Source organism: Hippocampus bargibanti, linkage group LG05 (genome assembly GCF_051943395.1).
Source record: "Hippocampus bargibanti isolate YZ-2025 linkage group LG05, ASM5194339v1, whole genome shotgun sequence".
NCBI lineage: Eukaryota > Metazoa > Chordata > Actinopteri > Syngnathiformes > Syngnathidae > Hippocampus > Hippocampus bargibanti.
In genome coordinates this window covers 24,661,717-24,672,815 of record NC_142738.1, presented here as the reverse complement: position 1 = coordinate 24,672,815, position 11,099 = coordinate 24,661,717, and positions in this window count along the sequence as shown.

The window sequence follows — 11,099 nt, the reverse complement described above, 5'->3', positions numbered from 1 at the left end:
CAGGTGTGCAGGAGGGGCCGACAGCGCCTCCCGTTGGTCGCCAACCAGATCATGACACAAAATGATCTCTTTCGTGGTGGCTTCTGTGAATTGACTTAGGTTCCCATCTTACCTGAAAGAAAAGAGGAATTCCATTGGGGGTGCAACGAAAATAACAACGATAAAGGTAACATGGATATTTGTGCCCATTTATCTGGAGTTCAAAGTCAGGTCCAACTGAAATTTGACACCTTTACGTGACATTTTGCTTTCATATTTGTGCTATTTTGAAATAAAACAAAATCAGATAGGGATGTAATGGTTTGCACCTTGCATGTCTTTATTTATAAACAATGTGACACAAAGGAGACAATGGTAGTTGATACTACATACACAGCCTGATGGGCAGGATAGTATGTACAAAGCAAAAACCCTGGGTGGGAGAGGAAAAAAACAAATACCACTTCCAAGTGTTTTTCTGATAGTTTGAGATTGGTGTTTTGGTGTTGTGCTTCTTGTATACTTGAAAGGGGTTTTATTTATGCCCTTGAAAAAGAGAAGTGGTTGCGGCAAAATTAAAAGTGTCAGTCAAATGCATGACCACAATTGGCATCGGCATATACAGCAATATACATCATTTGTCTGTGTTTTAATGAGATTCTTTGTCTTTCATATCTGATCCTGTTTCTATTCTCATCTCACTTCGAACAGGAAGCTAAAATTGTTTTGGAACAAATCATTGATTGCGCATTCTCTCAGTAATCACCCTTTCCATCTCTCCATCAACAAATTGTTTTCCTTCCTTTCTAAAAATGATCCCAAGAATCCCTCACAAGGACAAACGCACGCTCACACAAATGGAAGTATCAGCTGATCAAATGGTGACTGCATGTGGCGCATCACCTTGCTTCCAACCACTTCAGACGGCATGCCTTTTGTTGCTTTTCTCTGGTTATTTTCAGAGATAAAAAGAAATAGAAGTCCTCATCTTGAAAGAGCACCGAGCACCTAACAAGAGTCCTTTACACTAACAGAGTGAGGCTGTCGTTGGTGCAGATATTGTCTTTTTTGCTGCGAGCCAGGAAAAAAAGGGAATGAAGTCATGGAGGAAGCCATGAGATTGTTGTTCTTTGAGTTGAGACTCACTTAAGGCAGCAAAATGTCATTACCAAAAATAAATCTTCTTTTCCTTTCGGCTTTTCCCTTCAACGGGTGGCCAAAGCGAATCAGTGTCCTCCATCTTCAGAGGTTTGATCCGCATGTTTGTTTTGGCCAAGCTTTTACGTTGGATGCCCTTCATGACACAACCCTCTGTATTTATCTGGGCTTGGGACCGGCACAAGAAGACTTATGTCCCTTTGTGGCTACAGAACAATCAAAACGACTTTATTATACCGTACAGTTTATTTCTTTAATTACAATCCAATAGCACGTTTATTATACATAAAAATAAGGTATATTTTGTGTCGTTTTAGGCTTATTTAGTAGATTATGTTTTATGTGGACCTGGGAACGAATTATTCTAGTTCTTAATGGTTTCTTATGAGAAATAACTGTTCGGCAGACGAACTTTTCGCCTTACACACACTTTCTTGGAACCAATTAAGTTCGTAAACTGAGGTATCACTGTATTATCCTAACATTTCCAGTAGAAACAGTATGAAGGATGCACCCACCATACATCGGTCTTCCTCTGATGCAAGCTGCAGTTTGAGATTCTCATTGATCTTCTGGCGCTCTTTCACTTTCAACGCCATTTTGGCGAGCAAAAATAAATAAATAAAAATGAAAATATAGTGTCTCGTGCTTGTAACATGAGCCGGTGTTACTGATATGCCAGTACAAACAGACCAGGCTCATATTCACTCGTAAATTGAGGGACATTTTTTTGAATTGTTGTTGAATTGTTGCATTTGGAAACCGGGTGGCTTCTAAAGAGTGAGGCTACAGAATGGCTTTTATTTCCGGGAAGCTGTATTTCGATGTATAGATGTATTTAGCCCTGAAATGAATTATGAAAGCCTAAATCAAGGTTTATTTTTCATGTGTTCTTTGTGTGGCATTTAAAAAAATAAATATTCACTTTTCAAAAACAAAATCGGAGTTAGGGAACTGGAGTTACAAACATCTACTCTTGAGGGTGCAAGACTGCTATGATCTGGTCCTCATGTCATGTCTGTCACGTTCTGGCTGGCGACCAACGGGTGGCGCTGTCGTCCCCGCCTGCACGGCGTTCCAATCGGAGGCAGTTCAAAGGACTCCCGGCACGACCATTCTGTGTCGGGTCATTGTGTTTGCTTCATTCACCCTGTCAGGTTTGTTTCATCTTGGCAGATTTTTACTTGTGGTTTTCTTTGACACTTTGTACAATGTTGTTCTGATGACTTCGATGCTTTAGATTTTGTGCCTGCTGACTTTATTTAATACAATTTGTCAATTACACCCTGCTGCTCCCTCCTGCCTGCTTTTTTTAGATCCACCACCATCACCACCTAACAAATCGCCACAATGTCATAATTTTAGCAACAAGAAGTGAAATTATTTGCATCAACTGCATTCCTGAAACAAGTTGGGTTTCTTTGAACTTTCCTTTAAAATTAGCTTCAGAGTACATGTTCAGTTTAACAATCCTTTGGATGTGTGACGGTTGGCAAATGATTTGAACATTAAGGATATCTTGTTTTGTTTTGATTTTTTTGGGGGGGTATTTATGTCACCAAAGGGACATGATGCTTTTATATATTTATATATTATATTTGGAAAACTTTTTTTTCATTCATTGCAGGTGTGCCTCAGAGTCCGGTGGGCCTTATTATATGGAAAAAGTTTGAAAAGGCACCATTCATTTTACACTGGAAAATACGGTTAAAAAAATCTACTCTTATCTATTCAAGTGTGGATTTTTTTTCTACAAACCATTGTCCAATCTGAAGTGTTGAAAATGGCTAGCTCTGTTTGATGATGCAATGTTCATCTGTGTAAGCTCTCAGTCGTACAGGAGTGGTCCATCGATGACAAGGTTTCTTCAGCCGTCATTTGTACTTCCTTGAAGGACGTTTCGCTTCTCATCCAAGAGGCTTCGTCAGCGAAATAAAAATTTAGTTTGCTGACGAAGCCTTCAAAGAAGTACAGATGACAGCTGAAGAAACATTTTCATCAATGTTAATGGTTGAAAAAACATACAATTTTTGAGGACTCCGGAAAACAGGATTTATACGTCTCGAGGTCAGGTTTTCAGGCGGGTGTGTCACACCTGTGGGGCGGGGGAGGGAGGGTGTTGTGTGGGTCTTGACACATACGCGAGCTTCCTTTTTCAACATGTTGCATTGATCCTCATGTGTTTGCCTTTTAGCTTCCTTGTACATGTGTGTGTCGCTTGTAAATATCACTTGATGTGTTTGTTTTTCTGCAGGGTGGTGAATACAAATTATTGTTGTGCATGGACCCAGACTGTTTGATGTGTTGCGTCCACTGTGTTCTGTTTAGTTTCCTCCTTTTCTTTATGAAACAATATGAGCAAACAAAGAGATTGGGAATGTGAACGTCATGAGATTCAGTGTTTATTGTTGCTATTAGTCCATCTATTTCCCATCTTCCTTGAGGGTAAGGAAGTGTTTATCCCATTTGATCTGCGAGAAGATGGGTACGATCAATTGCCAGCCAGCCGCGGTCCACAGAGACAAACTTGTATTCACTCACACTCACACCCAAAGGCCAGTTTAGTCTGTAAAGTTTTAGGACCAAACATCGACTTTTCAATCAACCAACCTCCCGCGATCGACCCATTAACACACACACACGCATGTACATACAGATGCACGCCATGTTGAGCAACAGGCTGACACAGAGGCATGCGACACACTTTTGCGACCTGTTCATTATTGTAGCAAACACGTACTGTTTTAAAATGTTTCCTTCGGTTTATTTGCATTGTTTTATTTTTTTAATACTTTATGTGAAAATGAGAATACTGTAATAAACTGGTTCTTAACCTGTGGGGAATTCCCCATCGAGCCTATGGGGAATTCTCCACAGGTTAAGAACCACTGCTGTAATAGGATGATTAGGGTCCAGTACATATAAACACAAAAAATATAACAAACATGCAAAAAGACACACATATAGTTGTTTGGTTGTTTATTTATTTATTTACTTATTTATTTATTTTCTCCTCTACACCAGGGGTCCTCAACCCCCGGGCTGCGGACCGGTACCGCTCCGTGGGTCATTTGGGACCGGGCCGCGCAGAAAGAATAAATAATTGGCATAATTTCCGTTTTATTTCTTATCTGAGTCCGAACTACAGTAAAGTCTCGTTATATCGATATTCTCGGGAGTCAGAAAATCGATATATCCGTCCTGCGCCGAACTGCATTAAAAGGGGGGGGGGCAATACTAAATGGGGGATCTTTGATATGGCATGTAATTTTATCATTGGATTCATGGATTGCGTATCTAGCATGCTTTTTGTACAGTAGTGAAGTTAAAAATAAACTTATGCATAAAAAAAATGTCTCTGCCGGTCTTATTATCCCTAGATGGGACCGTCTCGTTGCAGTGAAACAAGCTCAGGTGTCCCACTTGTTAAGAAAGTTAGATTCTATCCTCATTTTGTGTAATGCCGTAATACTGAGCTGATCTGGCAATCCAGCCAAAACGCGACATCACGTAATTTGACAGCGATCAAAGCCAGTGTATGTGTATGTGTTTGACTTAACGTACGACGATGAGCGCAGCGGTTGCTCTCTGTGCTCTGGCAAATAAATATCCTACTTGTATGGTCTAAACAAGAGGACCATCTCGACTCTTTATTCTCCCAAAAGCATCGCAAAAGCGCTGAAGATCTCAGCAGGTAATGGGCCCAGGAGACGTTTGGGAGATAAAGTGAAGCCAGAAGTGTATGCAGACTTGAAAGAGCGGTGAGCAAACGAGGCTATCGCAAACCGGCTAAAACAGCGGTCAAGATGGATCAAGGAAGGGCAAGCAGGCACCTTCGACTGGCATTCGGCGGCGATGAAGCTAAGTACGAGATATGGGAAACAAAAATGCTCAGACATTTTCATTTATTTGGACTGAAGAAGACCGTGCTCGGGGAGCCGGCGACAAGTTCCCAAATGGCTACGGATGCAGAGAAAAATGCAGATGCGTACGCCGAATTGATAAATATGCTTGATGACAAGAACCTTTCACTAATAATGAGAGATCCACCTGATGATGGAAGAAGTCTTTGCAGATATTGAGAGATTATGCCGGTAAAGGAAAACCACAGATGATAAATCTGTACAACACGCTCACGTCGCTTCAAAAGAGGAACGATGAAAGTGTTACAGTATAAATCAACAAAGCCGAAACCACCATCACAGCACTCCGAAATGCAGGTGAAACTATGGGAGATGGACTACTTGTTGCCATGGTATTAAAAGGACTACCAGAAAGTTTCAAGCCATTCGCAATACATGTGGCACATTCAAATGATTAAATCAAGTTTGCAGATTTCAAGACTAAACTAAGGAGTTTTGAAGCAACTGAGAAATTGAACACTGAGTCAGGGGACAGTGTGATGAAGACACAGTGACACCCGTGACCAGCACAGTGATGACACAAGCATAGTGTGTTTCAAGTGTGGGATCAAAGGCCACAAAGCAAAAGAATGTCGACAGAAGACATGGTGCAGTCATTGCAAAAGCAAGACACAAAGACGCCATGTGCAGGCGTAAGGACAAGGACAGACGAGATGACGGCAGTAAAGCGTCAGAAGATGGCGACACCGACATCGTGCTCAAGATGAGGGACGGCGAGACCAGATCCAGGGAGCAGTTGGGTCGCGACATCCGAGAGAGAGGATTGATGGTGGACACGGGAGCCACTTCGCATATCATCACTGATGTGACCATGTTCAAGGATTTCAACAGCACCTTCAGACCGGAAAGACACCGCGTGGAGCTGGCGGACGGCACACAATGCAGCGGAGTCGCACAGAGAAGGGGAGATGCTGAGGTCTCTTTGATTGACATCAAAGGACAAAGACATGAAGCAACGCTGAGAGACGCTTTCTACATTCCTTCATACCCCCAAATCATTTTCTCTGTAAAGAAGGCGACCATAAACGGGGCAACAGCGATATTCAAAAATGCACTGATTACAAAAGGTGGGACAAAATATGATATACATGTGTATGGAAAGTTGTACTATTTACATATTGAGTAAGAGACGGAGACAAATGAAACAGAAATAGAGTGCTAAAACATAGGCTCGTGAAGTTTGTGAACAAGGCAGCTGTGGAGAAAGAGACACAAACAGATGAAAACACATATGGCATGAGACAGCCTAAGACTAGTGAGGTCTTTCAGAAGCCTAATAAGGGAGCCCAAGAGTCATGTATACAAGACAGGGATGCATGCGAACATGAACATAACCTCACACAAGAAAGTGACACAAATGATGAACCTGAAAATAGAAGGTATCCTACTAGGGAAAGAAAGAAACCTAGTCACTTTGATGATTTTGTGGTTGAGTATAGCGATAACGATGGGGCACACACCACAGTAGACTACTGTTACAGAGCTGTGTGTGGTGTTCCGCAAACATATGCAGAGGCAATCAGATCAAATTATTCTCAAGAATGGGCAAAAGCCACGGATGAGGAAATTCATTCAATGACAACAACACATTTACTGTGACAGCCCTACCTGCGGGCAAGAAAACAGTGGGGGGTAAATGGGCATATGCTATCAAACGTGATGTAGATGGTAGAGATAAATACATTTCAATCGAAGCAGGAGATAATCATTAAAGGAAGTCCAACACCGGACTGCATAGCTAACAAACGGTGAGATGAATGTAAATCTCCTGGACAGCTTCTCAGCATTTTGGCCAAGAAAGATCTCATTGAAACTATTCCTGAAGCGACAAAGTTGCTCCAGCTCGTGCTCACTGTTCCAGCTACTACAGCTTCAGTGGAGCACTTATTCTCAGCACAAAAGACTGAAAACATACAGTCGGAACAGGACTGATCAAGGACGACTTTCTTCACTGGCAGTGATTTCCATTGAGGCAGAGAGACTTGGACTTCATTTATAAGTTAAGGTAACACGATAACGTTTTTTTTCTATGCTACAGTTTGTATACAGTATATAAAGAATGCTGACATGACATTTTAAACAAAACACGTTAACTGTTGCCAATCAAATGGTGAATAAGCTACTCTGAGGTGTTCATATGTTTGTAAATCTGACTGTGATGATGTCAGTGCCTCACCAGCCATGAACGTCACTGGATGTTACATATGTTGTTGTTGGTGCGATGTTACCAGGACTCTGCTAATAAAGTTGTATAAAAATATACAATGGATTCACGTTTATTATTATATTTAAAAGAAAGAAAAACACAGTTTCCATGCCTGTCGTATCATTTTATTTTGTTGTATTTTTCCGCCGGTCCGTGAAAATATTGTCTGACATTAAACCGGTCCGTGTCGCAAAAAAGGTTGGGGACCCCTGCTCTACACCTCTTGCAAGCGACTTGGGACTATTCCGCAAACTACCGGTCGATCACGATCGTGGTAATGGGTGCCCTTGTTTTTTTTAAAGGAAGGCTTAATTCCTTTTTTGTGTATGGTTGATTGATGAATTAGTTTGTCTTGAAAAAAAAAGCATTGAAACTCAATAATACACCTATTGATATACTTATGGCAACATTTTCAAGAACAGTACTTCGGACGAGACGTAAACACACATCGTATAAGAAAGAGACAAAAAGAAAAGCAAGGTCATAATGCATTGTCACAATTTGCAAGTGATCAATGAAAAACAAAAACAAGGTGCAGACAGGCTTGGAATTAAAAAAAAAAATCACAAAAATATCAAATGCACAATTTTGTCCCATGAGAAGTCAAGGCAAACACAACACGTCTGATGACTTGACCTCTGAAATGTGTGAAAGAGCCTCACACAAGGAACTTGTAAACTTCCCCCATGTTTGGACTTCCACAATGAAGCAACCTGCGTGTCGCTTGCAGTTACTCGTCTGTGGTGAGTGAGAGTGAACAAACGTGTCACCGTACGCAACTGAGTGTGCATTCACGGTTATTCTATTGAAACTCGAACAAGTTAAGTTGACACATGTGACGAAATATGTAATAAATAACATGCCCCGTTGGGAAATTTACAAAATTGGTTTATGGCCTGCGCCCCCAGTCTGTCATTATGACGAGTTGAGCCAAACTAATCTTCAATCAGTCAGTCCGTCACGTTATTTTTTTTCACCGCTTCTGTCACTCATGTCAATAAGACGCCCGAGCCGCCATCTATCACAATACAGTACCATTAGTGAATTGAAAGATTTGAAACATGCTACTAAAATGTATTTTTGATGTTGTAAAAATTGGTTGCATTTTTTTCTTTTGCATTTAGAGACCACCACAGAGGTGAAAATAAACTGTTAGTGATTTAACTCTATGATGTATGTTTAAAGTGTTCAACAACATCCATGTCATTAACAGATTAAGATAGCCTTTGTTTCCTCTGTTCAACAATGTTGCCGCGTGATTGTGTCCAGTATTCACAGTAAACTGCTGTGAGGGGGGTTACATTGGGGACGAGTTGGCTCACTGATGTCAAAATGACACTCACTCGATGAATGCTCACAGAAGCAAACAACTTAATCCTCTCAAGAATTCTGAACATTAAGCCAAGTGAATGTGGCTGTCCAATGTATAATTGCTTTTTCACCCATATGCCAATGGTCATGATGTATGCTGAGAGCTCGCCAAAGCATTTCCTCACTGTTACCACCGCCGACTGCATCTTTGAAAAATCAAAATCATAAATTAAAGTTGATCATGACAATAGCGTCTCTTGAATAGATCTGTGGAATTTCTTGACACTCCTCTTCAACTTGATCTTTGGCCACAGCACTCGCATTTGTGGCTGTACCCCAGTTCAAGTTCCAAAGACTTGTTTCCTTCTTGGATCTTAATTATACACGTTTACACAATACATCCGTCCATTTCCTCATTTGGATCACAGTGCACATGCAAATATCTCTTGTGCAATCTTATGGGTATAAATTATTCATTTTTACATTCCCTTGTTTGTAATGCACTTCTTACCAATTTTTTTCATCTTAACATTGAGTTCATATTGAATGAAATGGAAGGCTTGCTTGATTATGCTTCGTATGTGTTAGCTCTGGTGGTCCATTGGTAAGCACGTTGACATCACAGTGCAGAGATAACGGGTTCAATTCCACTTCTGGCCTTCCTGTGTGGAGTTTGCATGTTCTCTCTGTGCTTTTGTGGGGTTTCTTGGGGTCCTCCGGTGTCCTTCCACATTCCAAGAACATGCATGGCAGGCTGATTGAACACTCCAAATCGTCCTTAGTTGGGAGTGTGAAAGCGAAGGGTTGTTCGTTTCTGTGTGCTCTGCGATTGACTTGCAACCAGTTCAGGGTGTCCCCAACTTACACCGGTGTACCGATGGTTTGCAGGTTCACATCACAGTGGAGAGGTACCTTATTCAATTCCGAAGACAATTGGGATAGGCTCCATGTAACACCCGCTATGCTAGTGAGGATAAAGCAGTTCTGAAAATGAAGGAATAAAAAATATTGAGATGTAAATCACCGCAGAACCATAAAAAAAAGAGATCCAAGTAGCTCAAAAATAATAAAGCAGTTGGTGTAACTCCACAAGGACGAAATTAAACACACATTTGTTTCCTGCTTTTTTTTTTTTTTTTGCACATTGTGCACTTACATAAAAAGTGTCACGTTTTGCGAGGTGGTGATGGCGGGTGCGGATCCCTAAAAGCAGGCAGGAGTGAGCAGGAGGTCGTTTGACAAATTGTATTAAATTAAAGGTCAGCAGGAACAAAATGTAAAACATCAAAATCATCTGAATGGAAAAAATACAAAGTAGCAAAAGAAGACCAAAAGTAAAAGTCCGCCAAGGTTAAACAAACACATACACAATGCATGCAGCAAACAAGCAGCAAACATTGAACCGACACTGGATGGTCGTGCCGGGTGTCCTTTTAAGTGTCAGTGATTATAACGACCAGCACCTGCGAAGCTGTCGGCAGGGCTGATGTCGCTCCCCGTTGGTCACCAATCTGATCGGGACGACCAGCACCTGTGCAGGTGCAGGCGGGGCCGACAGCGCCCCCCGTTGGTCGCCAACCAGATCATGACAAAAAGTGGTTTCGTAAGCACATCATCTGTGACCTTCTTGACCTCGTAATACTGAAGCAACTTGCCAAGGGACTCTAGATGAAATTTGTTAATGGCTATAATTTGCCATATTTACATGCTCATGTTGAGATGTACTATCCCCTTTGAAAGAAACACACCATAATAGTAAATAGTAAATACAGTAAAGTCTCGTTATATCAATATTCTCGGGAGTCTGAAAAAAATGTCGATATAACCGAACGATCGATATATCCGTCCTGCGCTGAACTGCATTAAAGGGGGGGGGGGGGGCAACACGTAAATGGGGGATCTTTTATATGGCATGTCATTTTATCATTGGGTTCATGGATTGCGTATCTAGCATGCTTTTTGTACAGTACTGAAGTGAAAAATAAACTTGTGCATCAAATAAAAACGTCTTTACACTTTTTAATGACTATTTCCTTTCAAAAATGCAACCAATGCAAAAAAAAAATCCTCACGTTGTTCTATTCACACGAAACCACGGACGGCAGCATGTACAAACATATTAAAAACAGTGATTGTTGCAAGCGAAAAAGATATCTGAATGCAATACAAATACATGAATGAAAAACCATAACTGCAACGTTTACATTACTTACGTTGATGAAGTATTCTGCTGCACGTCGAACTCTTTCGCGATGAAGGATTTGCTTGTTGGATTGTCCTCCACAGCCACGATGGCCTTGTATGTTGTTCGGATATCACAATTCTTACGTTTCCCCATGGTTGAAATTGGTGTCGAACAACAGTACTGTATATAAGCTCTGCTACGCCGTTTTTTTTGGATTGTGCTCGCGTCAACAGAATAAACACGGAAGCTGGTCACGTGACTGGGGCTTGGGAGGACCCGACAACGGGGTTCGAGAGAGTGCCTGAATAGAATGGCTGAGCTGTGGCGTAACAGCAGC